Here is a 17,222-nt window from a genome sequence, read left to right as displayed (position 1 = left end):
TTTAGGAGCCAGCTTCTAAGTGTTCTTTCAGAACTTTATACAGAAGTTTTGTATTTGCAAGGGCAAAATAAGAACTCTGGAATGACTATATATGTTTCAAGGCTAGGATAAGTTTCCCTAGTTAGCTCTTCCCTAAGACTGCCCCTGTATTAGAGAAACAGTCCTAAGATGTCTTGGCTAGTTTCAGGCTTGATGAAAGCTTTGGAAGATAGATAGTGATTGAATAGTCTTAGTCCCCAGTGGAGTCGCCAATTATGTTAACACCCAGGTTGTTCCCTATGACTCCCAAGGGAATACGGCCGGGTAACCACTAACCAATCTTTTAATCACTGTTTCTAGCCAAACAGTGATCAGAGAGGGCTCTCTCTTTATGATTTATATCTACAGTGATGGTGTTTTAGGCTAGGTATTGAGTACAGGTTATGTTTGTGTTTCGGTTGATGAAATTCCCTTAGACTTCAGTGATGTAGTTTTCAGATATGTTGAATATCATTGGGCAATGGAGTCTGTGGCTTAATGTGTTTGAATCTGTGAGATGAAAGATGGAACTTACAGGGCCTTTTGAGTGCTTTGTTAAAACATATTTTGGCTAAGTGACAGGAAACAGGCAGTACAAAGTGAAAGCATTTAAGAATTTCCACTTATTGTTTACATATTTCCCAGAGACAGACTTTGGAGGAGAAAACAGAGGTCACAGGGGCAATAATTTGAATCCCTGGGAATAGTCTGTTACAGCAAAGAGACAGATTGAAGTGCAGCAGTTAAGAATTGCAATTTCTATTACTGTTTCTGAAGAAAACATAGATGACAGCTCAGGTTTGAGTTCAGGGTAATGCTTGATTAAATCCTGAAACTATTCTTTCACCTTACTATCAAGTGTAAGACATTTAAACAACCAAAGAGAACAAAAGACTCTAAAAAACACATAACAGAAGATTTGAAAATACTTATAGTTTTATGCAACACCCATGGAATCCTGTAACATGCATCCTTCACCACAAGACATCAAATACACCAAACTTCTGGAAGTTCCATTCCTCCTTTGTATTAATTCTCTGAAAATATTACAGCAGATGGAAGTTATCCAAGAGAAAATTCCAGCAACCCCTTCAGCATCTGTGAAGGGTGTATATATACTAGCGGTGGTCTACAGAAATATCTGAGTTCTGCGTTATCTCAGTCTTTACATTCTCACCAACTCTTTAAGATATTATGTCAAAAATTTATTACACATTTAATACACAGTACAGGCATTTTAATGCTCTGTCAGAAGATATTTAGCTTTATAAGAATAGCTAAGTCGGTCTGAATATTTGGAGTTAATGCATAGAAAACCCGACTGTAGGCTGGTACACTGTGTCTCGGACCTGTCAGCTGTGACTTTGACTGCTGCTGGTGGTGAGTCAGTGGTCTGGCTGAGTTGGCTCAGCCTCTGCCTTTTCCTGTGGGTATTAATTCCCAAAATTGTCACTGTATGTGCCTGCTTTTTTCCTTTTGCGCTATTGGTTCTGTCCTGTCAAAATTGTCTGGGTCAAATGCCTCCAGACATCCTGTGTGGGCAGTTGATGTGCCAAAATTGCCCCTAGAGTCTCATCTGCTTCTGTGAATTTGAAGAAATTGGGTGGTGTATCAAACAGATGCTCTATCTCATTCATGAGGAAAAACAGGTTCTCCACCCTGTCATACATCATTTGCCCTGTAGCTGGCCCTGTGTCTGCTGAAGTGCTGGGAGATTTTGAAATCTCTGCTGCTGCCTGGGCATCAATTCTCTTGTTATAGTTGTCCAAGGTGAGTAGTCTTCCCACGCTGCTCAAAATGTTGGGGAGGCCTCTGTTCTGCAGTGTTACAAACTTCTCCAGGAATCTGTTAATTTCTGTTTGCATATCCTGTGTCCTTCTCTCCAGGGTTCCAACCAAGTTCCTCAATGTAACAACTATCTTGGCTATGGCAATTGTTTCTGTCCTGTTGTTGATCCCCATGGTAGCCAATTGAGTGCTGGTCTTGTAATTCAGGATATTGATCATCCTGGTAGCTGCTTCTGGCATGTGTCCAAGGCTTGCCCTGGCTCTCTGTATCTCCTTGTTTGCTTTGGTGATGAGCACCATTTGCTCATCCATAGTCTCAATATATTGCCACTGGTTGGCAATGGATCTTCCAATGTTGCTCCATAATACTGCTTTCATCTGAGCAGTTACCTTTTCCAATGCAAGCTCTTTCTCCAGCTCAGCAATCCTTCTCTTAAGGGTCTTCACCTCTCTCTCCTTGGCCGCCTCATTTTGTTTGCTTTTATCAAATTTCTCATTAACATTGGCCAAGTTCTGTTTGAGCCCATCCAGCTCTTTCATTTGAGATTCCATAGCTCGGATCTCTGCTTGTAGCTTTTGCATGTCTAAGCTAGCAGCCTGCTCTGATGTTGTAGTTGGGGCTGTGGATGGTGCTGTAGCTCCTGTTTGCTGAGGGGGAGGAGTGATGATCGGAGGTACTTCCTCAAGATTTATTATTAGTGGAGGAGGCTGGGAGGATTGACCTTCTCCTTTTTGTTTCATGGCTGCCTCTAGTGATGCTTTTGCAGCCTCAGCCTGTCCTAGTTGGTCTTGGACCCTGACCAGCTCTTTGTATAAGGATACCAGCAGGTCTGTGGTATCTTTTTCTTGCCTTTGCTGGGCAACTTCATCTGCCTGTGGATGGATGGTGGCCGGGAGCTTGATCTTCTTTCTCAGGGCTGCCATGTCTGCATCCCTTATTTTCAGCAGTTCTTGGACGCCTTTGACATCCTTGGGATCATGTCCTATCTCTATGATTACCTCCTCCAAGGATTTGATCCTGTTGTCCTTGGCTTGTGAGGATGCTCGTTCCAATTCTAGCTGGGATGATGTATTGTCTAGGCTGCTCTTTAACTTGTAATTTTCCAGTGTCTCATCTGCCAGGGAGGCATACACCATTTCACCCGTTTGTTTGTGTAACTCTATCTTATCCATGGGGTGAATATCTTTAGCCAGAACCTCCATATTGGTTCTTAAATAGTCTGAGGTGGATTGAGGATGTAGAGTTGTGGGCATGAAATGGCTCATTATCATTTTTCCCTCACTCATATCAAAAGCAGACATTAGTCTCTGCTGGTTGCTGGGTGCCAAATTCGGCAGGTGATTGTACAATTGCACTTTGATGGGATCACTCCTCCTTTTGATATCTATAAACTGCTGCTTTATGCTGGAGTGCCCCTCTCTATGCTGGCCAGAAGAGCTGACCTCTCCTCCCATTGTCATATCTGGTCCTCTTTGAGATGAGCTGGCCGAGAGTTCTCCACTGGATGGGCCCATGCCCATGGCCTGCCTTATTGCTATGTCCTCCTCTTGGGAGTCATTCAACCTTTGTCTCTTCTCCCCTCTGATAAAGGATGAAGTCTGGGGGGTCTCTCTTTCTCTCTTTCTGGTTAAGTCCTCCTTCTGAGGTGTTTGGAGGACTGAGCTGTCCACATTGGTGTCTGTCCTTGGAGGCAACTCTGTTTGGGGCTGCTGTTCTGTGGAACCAGGTAAATCTGTCCCTTTCTCCTGCTGCAATGGCTGCTGCCCACTAGTTTGTGATTTATCTTGTTGCTGCCCCAACTCCTGTTGTTCCATTTCTTCTTGCTGCTGTAGCAAGGTGTCAACCTGTTCTTCTGTTAATATAGGTGGTTGTTCCACCTGTTTGCCTTTGTCCTTGCTTGCTGCTTGGGTTGTCTGCTCGGCAGTTTGCTGTTGTGTTGCTGGTGTTGTGGTGGCTGCTCCAATTTGCCTCCTGTAGGAAATAGGCACCTGTCCACAAGTTTCCAAGTCAGCTTGTTTTTGGACATTCCTAGCCTCTTGCTCAAGTATTTCTTCACTAGTCATTTGCTCTACTAATGTGCCCTCTTCCCAATCTGGTGCATTTGCATATTTTTCAATTTCAGGTAATCTTGCATGTGCATAGTTGCCTAACTTATACCTGATCCTCCTGAGGGAAATAGAGTGGTTAGGGTCATATGGAATCCACTCAAAACTAGTTTTCAACTGGAGTCCTTCCAGGATCCTGTCTGCCTCTTTCCAGCCTTCCTCCTTCCTGTTGTATAAGAAGGGACCTAGCTGGTTTCTCACTTTCAACTGTGATTTCTTGTTTCTACTCTGAAAGTGTAGGTAATCTGAGTTCCCAAACTGCCTGAAATATTCTAAGGCAAACAGTCTCATGGGAACGTACCTTGGCAGCCTAAATGGATTTAATTCACATCCATACACCCTAATGACTGTGTGATTCTGGTAGAAGTACCAGTTGCCGATGTTGTAAAGCTTGTTCAAATGAAGAATTCTCTTCATGTCATCGGTCAGTCTAGGAGGAGGGGCACCTTGCAGCACTGTTAGGGCCGGATGTACAAATAAATCAATAAATTCATAGTATGTATAAGGTGATACTGAGGTACAATGGAACACAGGGGTCCAAAAAACAACTGATCTTGGGGTTCCTTGGGCGTTGAGTGGCCTCAAAGGGACAGAGAAGGTAGCTGGCTGGTTGAACAAGAACAGATGGTATATGTAGGAGGTGTATCTGAACAGCCTCTCCCTCCTCAAATTCATGAACTGGTCATGAATCTTCTCAGCTATATAAGTAGCATAATCATAGTGGATAGTTGGAGGCTTACCAGGGGCAAATATGGACAGCATTGCCAATATGTTGTCTTCTACATCTTCCAGTCCTCTAAATCCCAGGACATATCCAATCAAGTCCACCATCATCCTGCCCAACCCATTCAGGTATTGGTACCCAATGGGAGGGGTTCTGACTGCTTCAGAGCTAGGTGTGACAAATAGCTGGTTAATCTTCGCAATCTGGTCATTAGACAGGTTATTTCCTCTCTTTATCAAATCTTGCATGGAAAGAGGGGTCAGTTTCTTGGCTGTATGGAAATGCAGCATCTGATTTATACTCTCTGGAGTGATCTGAAATAGGACTAGGCCTGTGGGGCTAATGACTGCCCTTTGGCTGGGGTCATAGCACTCCTGGCAACTGTAGATAAGCTCTGGCATGGGATTAACTTGGGGAAGGTTGTATATGGGCAAATTTGATTCCCAAATCCCCAAGATATCTGCTCCACTCATGTGCTGGGCTCTCAGTTCATTTAGCATCAGGATATTATACTTAGTTCCCATAGGAAACCAGTCCAACATCTGGTAATCCATGTCTCCCAGGGGCTTCCATGCCAATTCTTGGTGGGGAGCATTGATAGGCTTGATATTGAGAGCAATGGGGGTCTCCATAGCTTCTGAAGGGGCAAACTATTGCAATCTGACAGGTGAATGGGCAAAAACAGACTGCAGACTGCCCTCAGTGGAAAATAGCTTGATTTTCTGAACTGTCAGAGGGGAATTCACCAGCTAGAAATTGAAATACTGCTGGTAATTGGTAACAGAGCCTCTTTGGGGCCTAAGTGAGCTTCTGGTAGTAGTTCAGAGGTATTTAGCAGTGAATTTGCCGGGGAAACGCAGAACTGAGGGGTTTTTAGATGAATTGCAGCTTATTACGGCTCTGCAGGGAATTTTTGGACCTCACAGTGACAATGGTGGAGGTACAACTAGATTCTAACGGTGAAAAGGTCGATCTTATGGTCCTATTATGCCTGTGAGCAGTTTTGAGCTGAATGCAGGTCGTATGGAAGGCGGGGCAGTGTAAATACCTGTAATTCGACGTGCAGAGGTCGTGGCAAGGTGTACTGCAGCTGCTGAAGTGGTCGCTTTAGCTAATTTTACCGGTTGGCGGAAATCCAGGTAGAAATGGTTGAGCAGAGAGTTCAGACGGAATAACGATGAAATGGTGAAAAAACGCGTAAAATTTGGTTAATATGAGTTTTTTTACCCGTTTGGCGCTTTTTTACAATGACGTCAGCATGACGTCATCGGGGAGGACGTGGCAGAAGACGACCGGTCAAAGGGCGGTGAGGTGGCAGTCCAGTCAGCGGTGAGCTGGGCGTGGCAGAAAGGTTAATGGTGGACGGGCGGAAGTGAAACCGTGAGAGTTATGGTTAAGGCTCTAACCGTCACGGTCTCTCGGGGCGGTTAGAGTACGGCGCCCAGGGTGTCAGAGGGAGCTCCGAGATGGTCCATCGGGCGACGCGTGGCGGAGGCGTGACGAGGCGCAACGTCACGTTCTCGGGAGTTAACGTGCGGTTGCGGATGGCGCTCCGATATTGCTGTGGGCCGTCGGATCTAGAAGGCTTGATCCGACGGCTGGCGGAGGTGTGAGGTGCACGGCCGATAATGCGGTGGAAATATTAACCGTTTGTGGGTTTTTGGCATGGTTTTCCAAATGTTTTGATTCTGACCACCCGCGCTTGCATTTGGGAACGTGCTGAAGGCGGAATTTTGATTTTTGTAAGGTTTGCAGAGGGTTTTATAGATCAAAGGGGTTTAGAGAGGGGTTTTACCCATGCAAAGGTATATTTTTGGGGGAAATGATTTGCAGCAAAGGAAAAATAGTAGAGATAGGTTCACCATGGTGGCCAGGTGCCATTATGGTCCCTCTTTGCAGAATTCTCAGCTATTATGCCTAGGGGAGGGAAAATATATATCATTTGGGGTTTTATACACCTTAGTGTTATTATTATTAGGGGTAGGGGTAAAATAGGGGAATTACATAGTAGAGTTAGGAGTTAGTATGAGGGAAGGAGGGGGATTTAGAAAGGGGGTGTTAATGATGGAGTAGAGGGGAAAAAGTGAAGTTAGTGATGCTCTCTGCTGTGAATCCATGAAATTCACCACCTTTTTTGCTGATATGTTCATTGCCTTGGCAAAACATCTTTGACAACTATGTGATGGTGAACATGTCTTTTCTGCAACCACAACTGCCTACCCCACTATTTCACCTAGCATTTTTTGTTTCTTCTTGGAGGGGCACTTGGACTTGCAACCCTCAATTGCCTTTTCTTTTCTTTGGCTTTTTCCTTTTTTACTCTATCTGCTTCTACCCTTATCTCTTCCAAGGTCCCAGATTAGACTTTTGGGAACCTTTGTTTCTCTACCTGAACTACTTGTCTGCCAAGATTAAGCTGTTTGGACAGACTTCTTTCTCTATTCTACAACTCAAAATTGAAACATGGCATGATCCAGCTTGAACTGTTGAATCATCCACAAAATTTGTAATAAGGTCCTCAATATTTGAAGTATTTCACACACCTCTGATTTCCTGGAAATATGGGATCTTTGTAGTAACAAAGCAGAGCATATTTGGATTTTCAATAATCAATCATGAAATATGAAACCTATTACTATAGGTATCCAACAGATAGGATTCTGGTATTTTTGAGGTACATAAGCAGTATAATTTAAGAAGCAGAAAAAGTACTAATGCCCCGAAACCAAACTAGAAAATAGGTCCTAATCAACCTAAAAAGGGTAAAATAGTTCTAGTGACAAAAACACTTCAGATCCTTTCAAGAACAAATCAAAATCCCTCCAGCCCCACCATAGAAGATGTGTCTGATAATCAGCCTAACAATGAACAACCTTCCACTTCACTTCCCTCCAAGGAAACAGTGGAAGAGTCTCCAAAGATCGGATTAGAAAAATCAGCAAAGAATGTCCCAAATTCTGAAAGAGAAGAGAACATAGAAAACATTGCTGCCAAAAATCCAAAAGTTCTAATAGACAAAGTAATCCTTCCCTTTAATCTTGGAGCAGAGGTTGCCAAGATTAAACTTTCAGTTCCTTTAACAGAACTAGTAAAACATGATGTTTACAAGTCTCAGATAAGCAAATCATTAAATGTCATTGAAAATGAAGATTCTGTAAATCTCTTTGATGACCAGCCCGAGTTGATTTTTGGCCCTAAAGAAAATGGGAAACCAATGGAAGGAGGGATACCACCCTTCTATGTCAATCTCAATATCCATGACAAAATTTTGCATAATGCCATGTTCGACTCATGTGCCTCACACAATCTCATGCCCAAATCTGTTATGGAGAAACTTAACTTAGACATCACTAGACACTATAGGGATTTATTTTCCTTTGATTCTAGTCAAGTGAGGTGTTTAGGGATTATAAAGGATTTATGTGTTTCTTTGATTCAATACCCTACCAAGACTATACTCATGGACATAGTGGTAGTAGACATTCCACCTAAGTATGGCATGTTGTTGTCCAGATCCTGGGGTGCCAAACTTCAGGGGTCTCTACAACTAGACATGTCACATGCTACCATATCTATTTTTGGACAACCAAAGAAGCTATATAAAGAAACTTTAATGAAATATGTAGTGAGTAGTCAGGAGAAGCCTCAAAACTTTCCCATTTACTCAGTACATTCTGACATGGATTCCTTTATTCTCTATAACGCATAAACTAATCAAGAAGATACTCCAAATGGTATAAGAGTAGAACCAAAAAAAATTAAAAAATCTAAAGATATAGCAACAGAACCAAAAGAAATTGTAAAAGAAAATTCAACTGTCCAATTCAAGAGATATCAGATGAAAAAGAAAATCCAGATACCTTAGCTAAGAAAGATTCCACTGCTCTAGATGCAAATTATGAACATGAAATCTTATGGCATTTAGAGTTTGATGGTTTAGTAAACAAACTAGGTGCAGGGGCATGGATCTATAACTTAGAAAATGATCATGCAAAAGGACACGCCTATAGGTTAAACTTCAAATGTATAAACAATATGGCAGAATATGAAGCATTCCTGCCAGGCCTCAAGTTAGTCAAAGGATTAGGAGCTATAAGGGTATCAATCATGGGAGATTCTGAACTGGTAGTTAAACAGATTAATGGAGTTTACATAACCAGAGACCCTAGATTAGGACTTTACAGAGGTACAGTTGTAGAAATCCTTAACACTTTTTTAGAAACCAAGCTTGCAACCATTCCTAGAAAACATAACATGCAAGCTCATAGCCTGGCTATGTTTTCCAGCACCTACAAATTGTCTTTTCAGCCCAATCACCAGTATACTGCTAAGGTTAGGCACAAGCCAGCTATACCTGATAATCTTAAGAACTGGCAAGTTTTTGAAAATGATAAGCAGATTAATCACTTTCTGACATTAGATGAAGAATTTGCTAGCATTAATATAGATGTAGACATAGTTTCAGATTTTGATCACACTAATGAGTTAGACATTAACAAATTGGAAGAAAATTCAATAAACATGCTTCACCCTACTAAATTCATGAAAACAGATATTCAGGACTTAAAGAAAATGGATATTGATGAAATAATTGATGATGAAACTGAAGTCATAATCCTCAAAGATAATTTCTTGCCCAAAGGATTAACTCCTTTGGAGGACTTATTCGACTCAAATGATATTCCCAAAAAGCCTAAGATGGAGCCCTTGAAAGCAGACATTGAAGAATGCAACATAGGAACTCAAGAGAATCCTAAGCTAATAAAATTGTCTAAATCATTACCCCCTGATGAAAAGCTGAAATATATTGAGCTAATGAAAGAATTCCAGGATGTTTTTGCCTGGAGTTACGAAGACTTAAAATCCTATGATACCAGTATTATACAACACACTATCCCTTTGAAAGAAGATCAAAAACCTTTTAGGCAAAAGCTAAGAAGAATCAATCATGTTTTATTACCTTCCATTGAAAAGGAGATCAAACGAATGTATGAAGCAGGAATCATTGCCCCCATTAGGTTTTCAGATTGGGTGTCTAATCTTGTCCCTACAAGAAATAAATTAGGAGAAATCAGACTGTGTGTTGACCTTAGAAACGTGAACAAAGTCTCACTCAAAGACAATTATCCCTTAACTAAAATGGATCACATACTGCAAAGGGTAGTTGGTTCCCCAAGGATTTCACTTTTAGATGGATTCTCGGGTTACAAACAAATTTTAGTCCATCCTGATGACCAAGTAGAAACTGCATTCACAACCCCATGGGGCACCTTCATGTATGTTAAAATGCCTTTTGGATTGAAAAATGCAGGGGCCACCTTTCAAAGGGCAATGGATATTGCCTTTGCAAAGGAAATCCATGACTTCCTGGTTATATACCTTGATGATATTACAATGTTTTCTAAGTCAGATCAACAACACCTGGATCATCTCAGGCAAGTTTTTCTTAAATGCAGGAAATATGGCATTTCTTTGAACCCAAAGAAGTCTTTATTTGGTTTGGAAGAAGGAAAACTGTTAGGCCACATTATCTCTAAAGATGGAATCCGGATTGACCCAACTAAGATTGAAGCTATCTTGCAAATACCTCACCCAAGAAACATTAAAGAACTTCAGGAATTTTTAGGAAAAATATTTTTTTTAAGAAGATTCATCTCTAATTTAGTTGAACTAATTAGATTATTGAATAACATGTTGAAAAAAGATTCGGCTATTAAGTGGACAGTAGAGGCTAAAAAATCATTCGAAGAAATAAAATTAGCCTTAACTCAAACACGAGTCCTTACAAGCCCAAAATTTGACGAAGACTTTATTATCTTTTCCTTTGCATTAGAACACACCATAGCTGCAGTTTTACTACAAAAAGATGATCAAGGATGTCAAAAACCAATAGCCTTTTTTAGTAAAGCTCTTAGAGTTGCCTCATTAAAGTATAAAATAATGGAGAAACAAGCTTTTTCTTTGGTAAAAGCTATTAATAATTTCAGAGTGTATATTTTGTATTCTCATGTAATAGCTTATGTTCCCAATGCTGTAGTCAAAGATATCCTAACACAAGATGGAGTTGATGGCAAGAGGGGAAAATGGATAGCTACTATTTTAGAATATGATATAGAGATAAAACCTACCAAGTTAATTAAAGGTCAGGGGTTGGACAAACTTATGGTAGAAACAAATTGCCAAGCCCTAGCCATAAATCTTATTGCAGAACTAGATAACGAACAGGAGATGGCGACTCCACAGATCAACCAGGCCTTTCTAGACTCACCTTGTTATGTTGATATTATATATGTTCTACAAAACCTGTAGGCTCCTCCAGGGTTATCCAGAACTAAAAGTAGGTTTTTGAAAATGAAAGCTTCAAAATTTTGCATTATGGATAATACTTTATTTTGGAAAAATCACGAAGCAATTCTGTTAAACTGTTTATTAAAAGAAGAATCTGACAAAGTACTCCAAGAATTTCATGTAGGGGATTGTGGTGGACATATCTACTGGAAGTCAACTGCTGACAAAATTCTAAGAGCTGGATTTTACTGGTCAACCTTGTTTTCAGATGTTAAAAAAATTGTAACTTCCTACCATAAATGCCAGATCTTCGAAGGCAAAAGAAAACTTTTACCCTTGCCTTTGAAACCTATTTCCACAGAAAAACCTTTTCAACAATGGGGTCTTGACTTCATTGGAGAAATCCATCCACCCTATTCTGCTTAGCATAAATGGATACTCACTGCAACTGATTACTTTACCAAATGGATAGAAGCTATTCCCTCTAGACAAGCCACTGATACTGTAATAATAGGTTTTCTAGAGGCTAATATTCTGTCTAGGTTTGGTTGTCCTGAAAAAATCATCACAGATAATGTTGCAACCTTCAAGTCAAAGAAAATGATTGATTTCTGTCACAAGTATCATATAACACTTGGTCATTCCACAGCTTACTATCCTCAAGGGAATGGACTTGTAGAATCCTCCAATAAAATTCTAATGAATATTATCAAAAAACTATTGGAAGACAATAAGAAAAATTGGAACAAGAAATTAACCAATTCTTTGTGGGCAGATAGGATTACAACTACAAAATCCATTGGAACTAGTCCCTATGAGCTAGTGTATGGAATGGAGGCAGTTTTCCCCTCATCTTTAGGAGTTCCAGTCATGAAATTACTTCAAGAAGCCCAAGTGGAACCAAATGATATATAGAGGAGAATTAACCAGACTATCCATTTACAGCAAACCAGGGAGGAAGTATACAACAGAGCCCAAGTACTACAAGAAAAACTTAAGAAGATTTTTGACAAAAGGACTAAAGCAGAAGACTTCTATCTGGGAGACAAAGTGTTAAAGTGGGATTCAAGAAGAGAGGACAAAGGGAAACATGGGAAGTTTGACTTCCTGTGGAAAGGTCCATACATAATATATGCCTTCAGAGGAAATAATTCATATTTTCTTAAAGAATTAGATGGTGCAGAGATCGAAGGAGGACCTGTCAATGGTCAAATGTTGAAACATTACATTGACCAAATTTACTAATTTTACCAGTTCAGTTGTACATACTATATCCTTCATAATGTTTAGTGTTGATTGGATGGTAATTTTGGAGTTGAAGCCCGAAGAGAAGGCCCTAAGCTTCAAAAGTTTTACTGTCAGTAAATATCAATAAAGCAGCAGGATAAAGGAGATTTGCAGAGCACAATCAAAGTCTTTCAAAGGCCATTGATCTACAGTTCTTGACTTTCCACCAGGAAAAGCCATCCCCAAGTGGAGCCACTGTTATGTTCCTATACCAATAGGTGTCATATATCATGATTGACTTGGTTTAGCTCTGAAATATGTACATACCTTTGCTTGTTGCAAATGTTTTCCATATTCAAAATAAAATATTACAAAATGTAAAGAGGGTATGTCCCAGAAAAAGAATAAAAGCACAAAAAGAATGGAAAGGTCAAAAAAAAATCAACCACAAGAAAAATAAAAAGACCATGAAAGTGTGCAAGCCCAAATGTCGCTACCATTTACTTTGATGCAGAATAAAATATTGTGTGCAGCTTGATTTTTATGCCACAATCCATGAGTAGTCAAACAGTGTAAACTTGGCTATTTCATGTTTTGAATTTCACACTTAGAGATAGAGAATAAAATACGACCAAACTGTGTAATCTTGGCAGATAAGTAGATAGGTAGAGTGAATAAAAGGAGCTCAACAGTTTAATCTGAGCCCTTGGATGTAATAAGGATAGACTTAGACAGATTTCCATTGTAAAAGGAAAGAAAAGGTTTTGATAAGGGTTTGCCAATTTAAGTGCACCCTAATAAGAGAAAAAAAAATCATAGGATAAGTAGGTAGGGTAAGTAGATGAATGCTTTCAAATATATGTATGATGAATGATTATCCAGACATCAAGTCATATACTTCCATCATCAAGAGCACTTAAAGATATGGATGACAATGAATACTTTTACATCATAGACAAAATTCAAACTAATTAACCTCCTCACTCATTTTTCCCTAAATTTTACTAATTTCCCATAAGTAATAAAGGCACCAACAACCTAAAAGTTAAAGGGGCTCAGAGCATTTCTCTGACTTCTGGAGGGACTAGACCCTCGGCCCAATAACTTGCAAGGCCTAAGTACTAAAGCCCCTTCATCAAAATTCACCCCCTTCATAATTCATTCATTCCCTTCAAATCCTTTTCCAAAGGTAAAATCACTCTTTTACTTAGGAAAAATGAATGGTTCTTTATAAACCTCCCCCCCCCCTCCCCCACAAAACACATTTTAGCCTAAGTCATAATGTTGGATGATGAATGTATTTTCGGAAACATTTACTTAGCACATTTTCTTTTTCCATGATCATATTAACTCTTAACTCTGATTATTTATTTAGCTCCCGAAACAAATTACCCTTTCCCATATTATTAATAAAATCCCAAAATAAATAAATATCCCTTCCCGATGGTTTGAAAAATAAACCATAAATAAAGTTAATTCAGTTGGATTAATTATTCGAACCATGATTAATTAAGAGTCAAAACCCCCCTACATGTTAAAAAGGAATTAATTAATCACCTGGATTAATTAATAGCCTCTCCACCAATACAATCACCCCCGATATCATTAAAATTATTAATCCTTCATTCATCCAATCATTTCATCCCCAATATAATTAAAGTCAATTTAATTATGTTAATTATACCATCGGGCCCCCTCCATTAACTCCCTAACACTTTCTGCTGCTGACTACGGCACGATCTGCCTTCCCTCATCCGACGACTCTCGCTCATATCGCATGGGCCTTTTGGTCGAACGTTAACCATGCGATATAAGTTGTTTTGACTTTTTGTTGATGCTACATGTCATTCAATATGTGGCATCGCACGACCCTCTGCCAAAACCACCAACCTCTCAAAAGTTGTGCGATGAAAACCATTACTGCTCCTGCTTACTGCCTCCACTAAATGACAAAGTGTCCCATCGGTTAGTTAACTCCTACTGTCGTTTTCACATTCACCCACCAAAAGTCATTGTTTTCCCTTTTTTACCGAGAAAAGAAACTACTGCCTTCCATGCACGCACAGAGTATGTCCAGACCAAAAACTTACTCCCAACTGCCAACCACCATCAGTTAATGAACTCCACGCCACTGCAGACTACTGTGCGCACCCAGCAAAGCCTTCACCACAGCGATTTGTCCCACCAGTCAACCATAAACAGGTATTTACCTCATTTCCTTCTCAGAAACCCTATTTTTGTACTGAAACCTCCTCCAAATTGCTCTAAACTCAAGTAATCCAGTACAATTAAGCTGTTTCTTAGCCCCAAGGCTTCCCCAAGCGCCTTTTTTACCTAAAAATCCTTGAAAACCCCCAACTTTCTTCCTTGAATACAGAAGAACCAAGGATGGAAGCTCCTGTCACCCTAAATGTCACACCAATCACTACTCCCACCAGGGATTTGGACTATCTTCCCTTGGCAAATAAAGATTTTCAAATTAAGAACCTTACTTTTGAGGAAACCCCCTTGAAGCTATATTGCAAGTATCGAGACAATTATCTAAACAATGTTGATAAAATGGGTCTTTGGGAATCAAACCTACCTAAATATCAATTCCCCACTATCCATATTTTCCTAGATATTGTCCACCAATGCCATGCAAACTACAACCCCAATATGAGAGCTGTAATGTCCCATAACCAGAAAGTCCTTTTCACCATTACAGCTGAGTCTATAAATGAAATGTTGCAATTACATCCTGGCCAGGACCTCACTCCCCTTTCTATTGCCGATTTACTTGAAAAATATTCAAAGCTATCCAGTTCTGAAATTAACCAAATCTGTCAGACTTTCATGGAAGAAAAATACAGGCCAAAAGAACCCCCTCCTTATATGTCAAGCTTCTTTACAAGTCTAGGCAAGGATATCATCACCATGATTGCTTGCATTTTGGGTTTTACTACTAGTGAGTATGTAGATGAGTTGACCTTAGCCTACATGTCTATTTTCACCCCTGGTCAACCTCCTGCAACCAAATTTGACTATGCTACATTCATTGCTGATAAGATGCATGACCAATTTATGAGATTAGAGAATGAGAGAGTATTTAAATATTCTTCAGTCCTGTATCATCTTTTCCTCTACTACCAAACTAATAAATTCCCTTTCTCTGTGCAAAAGCTTGACAGCAGAGGCAACCCTAGGTCAGTTATCTTTTTGACTTCCATTTTTCACAATTCGCCTTCTTCTCCCTATCCTTATACACATTTTATTGATCAATTTGTGCATCCAGTAACTACCATGTTGATATGAAGTCCCCCTCCTAGAATCAGTGATGATATTAAGAGAATTCTTCAATTATCCATGCAATACAAGGTTTGGGATTGGTAATTGTACCAGAACCATACCGAGATCAGGATTTATGGGTGTGAGTTGCCTCGCTTTAAACTGCCCAAATACCTCCCCATGCGATTATTTGCCCTGGAGTACTACAAGCAAATGATCAATTTTGATGAAATCCACTTTATGAAGACTAAGAAGAAAGCTTAGCTAAGGATAAAGGATCACCTAGGCCCATTTATTTGCAACAACAGAAAAGTAGGGAAAGAGACAGAGGAAATCATTGAGAGATTGAGATTGAAAAAGAGGTTCATGTGGCCTTATGATCCTCATAGCTTCATCTGTGACAAAATCCAAAAGCATAAACTATCCCCCTACATCCATCATAGAATTCCAAAGATAGAACAGTATGCAAATCAAAATGAAGGGGTGGAGGAAACACTTATAGAACAAGATAGTGAACAAGTTGAAGTAGAAAATGTTATGAAAGATTTGGAAAGAAGACTTGATCTGGATTCCTTTGTACAGGTGCCTGGAGAATCTTCACAGAGACCAACACAGGAGCATAGTGCACAAACATCAGGACAACCAGAGACTTCAGAACAGGAAAAAGATTCAGGATCACAGAGCATTTCTGAGGAGTTGACCCAGACTGATACAAACATGGGCAACCCTCCAGTATTGCAGACCCCTCTTAATGAGGAGCGAATTCAAAAAAGAAGTCGGAATGAGGCTAGCCCCTCTACAGTTCCATTGGAGCAAGTATATGTAAAGAGGCAGAGATTGAATCCTCTGTCCGAGCAAGAATATGAAGAGACAAGAAGTGACACAGTGCAGACAACACTAGCAGGGGAGACAACATCTACCTCCCAAACACATGCACTAAGCAAGCTGCAAAGTGTAGAAGTGTCATCACTAAGGACAACTTCAAAGCAGAGCCAGGATTTGAAAGAAAAATACAAAGAGATTAAGGCTAGGAATGAGAAGCTCAAAGCTCAAACCTATGCCCATTATCTGAAAATGGCTCCTACAAATCAGACAAGGTTGATGTTGGCCTTTGACATCAAAGAGGGAAAGATGCAGATGAGTTTTTTGAATCCAATAGTACAACAACCAAAGTCCATGACTGATTATCTAAAAACAAATTTTGAAGTTCTTTCCAGATACATCCACCCAATTGATCAGATTGAGCTCCATAAGCAAACAGGTGAGATGGTCTATTCCACATTGACCAGTAAAGCCATCACTGCACATCAGTTGGAGAATTATCTAAGTAATACTACTGCACAGTTACAGTTGGAAAAAGCCTCTTCTCAGGCTAAAGACAACAAGATAAAATCATTAGAAGACCTGGTGATTGAGTTGGGACATGATCCCAAAGATGTTAAAGTAGCTGAAAGATTGATAAAGAAAAAGAATGATGACATTGCTGCACTCAGGAAACAACTCAAACTTCATCCCCTCCTACATCCACAAATTGCAGAAGTAATTGAGAAACAAAACGAGGAAGTACTTATGGACTTGATCCTTAAGTTGAATGAGCAGTTGAAAGAAACAGAGCAAGAACTAGAAAAAGCTTTGCAATCCAAACAAGGTGAGTCGACCACCATTCCTCAGAATGTAATACCCATAATTTCTACAACAGTTCCATCTACTATTGCAACATCTTTGGCACCCAACATTCCCCTAGCAACTGCTCTGCCAGTAACAACAACAACAAGTACATCAGAAGTAGCAACAACATCAACAAA

This window comes from Pinus tabuliformis, chromosome 9, assembly GCF_031772625.1.
Source record: "Pinus tabuliformis cultivar Carrire ecotype Pingquan chromosome 9, CPIR1, whole genome shotgun sequence".
NCBI lineage: Eukaryota > Viridiplantae > Streptophyta > Pinopsida > Pinales > Pinaceae > Pinus > Pinus tabuliformis.
This window is presented reverse-complemented; position numbering follows the sequence as displayed.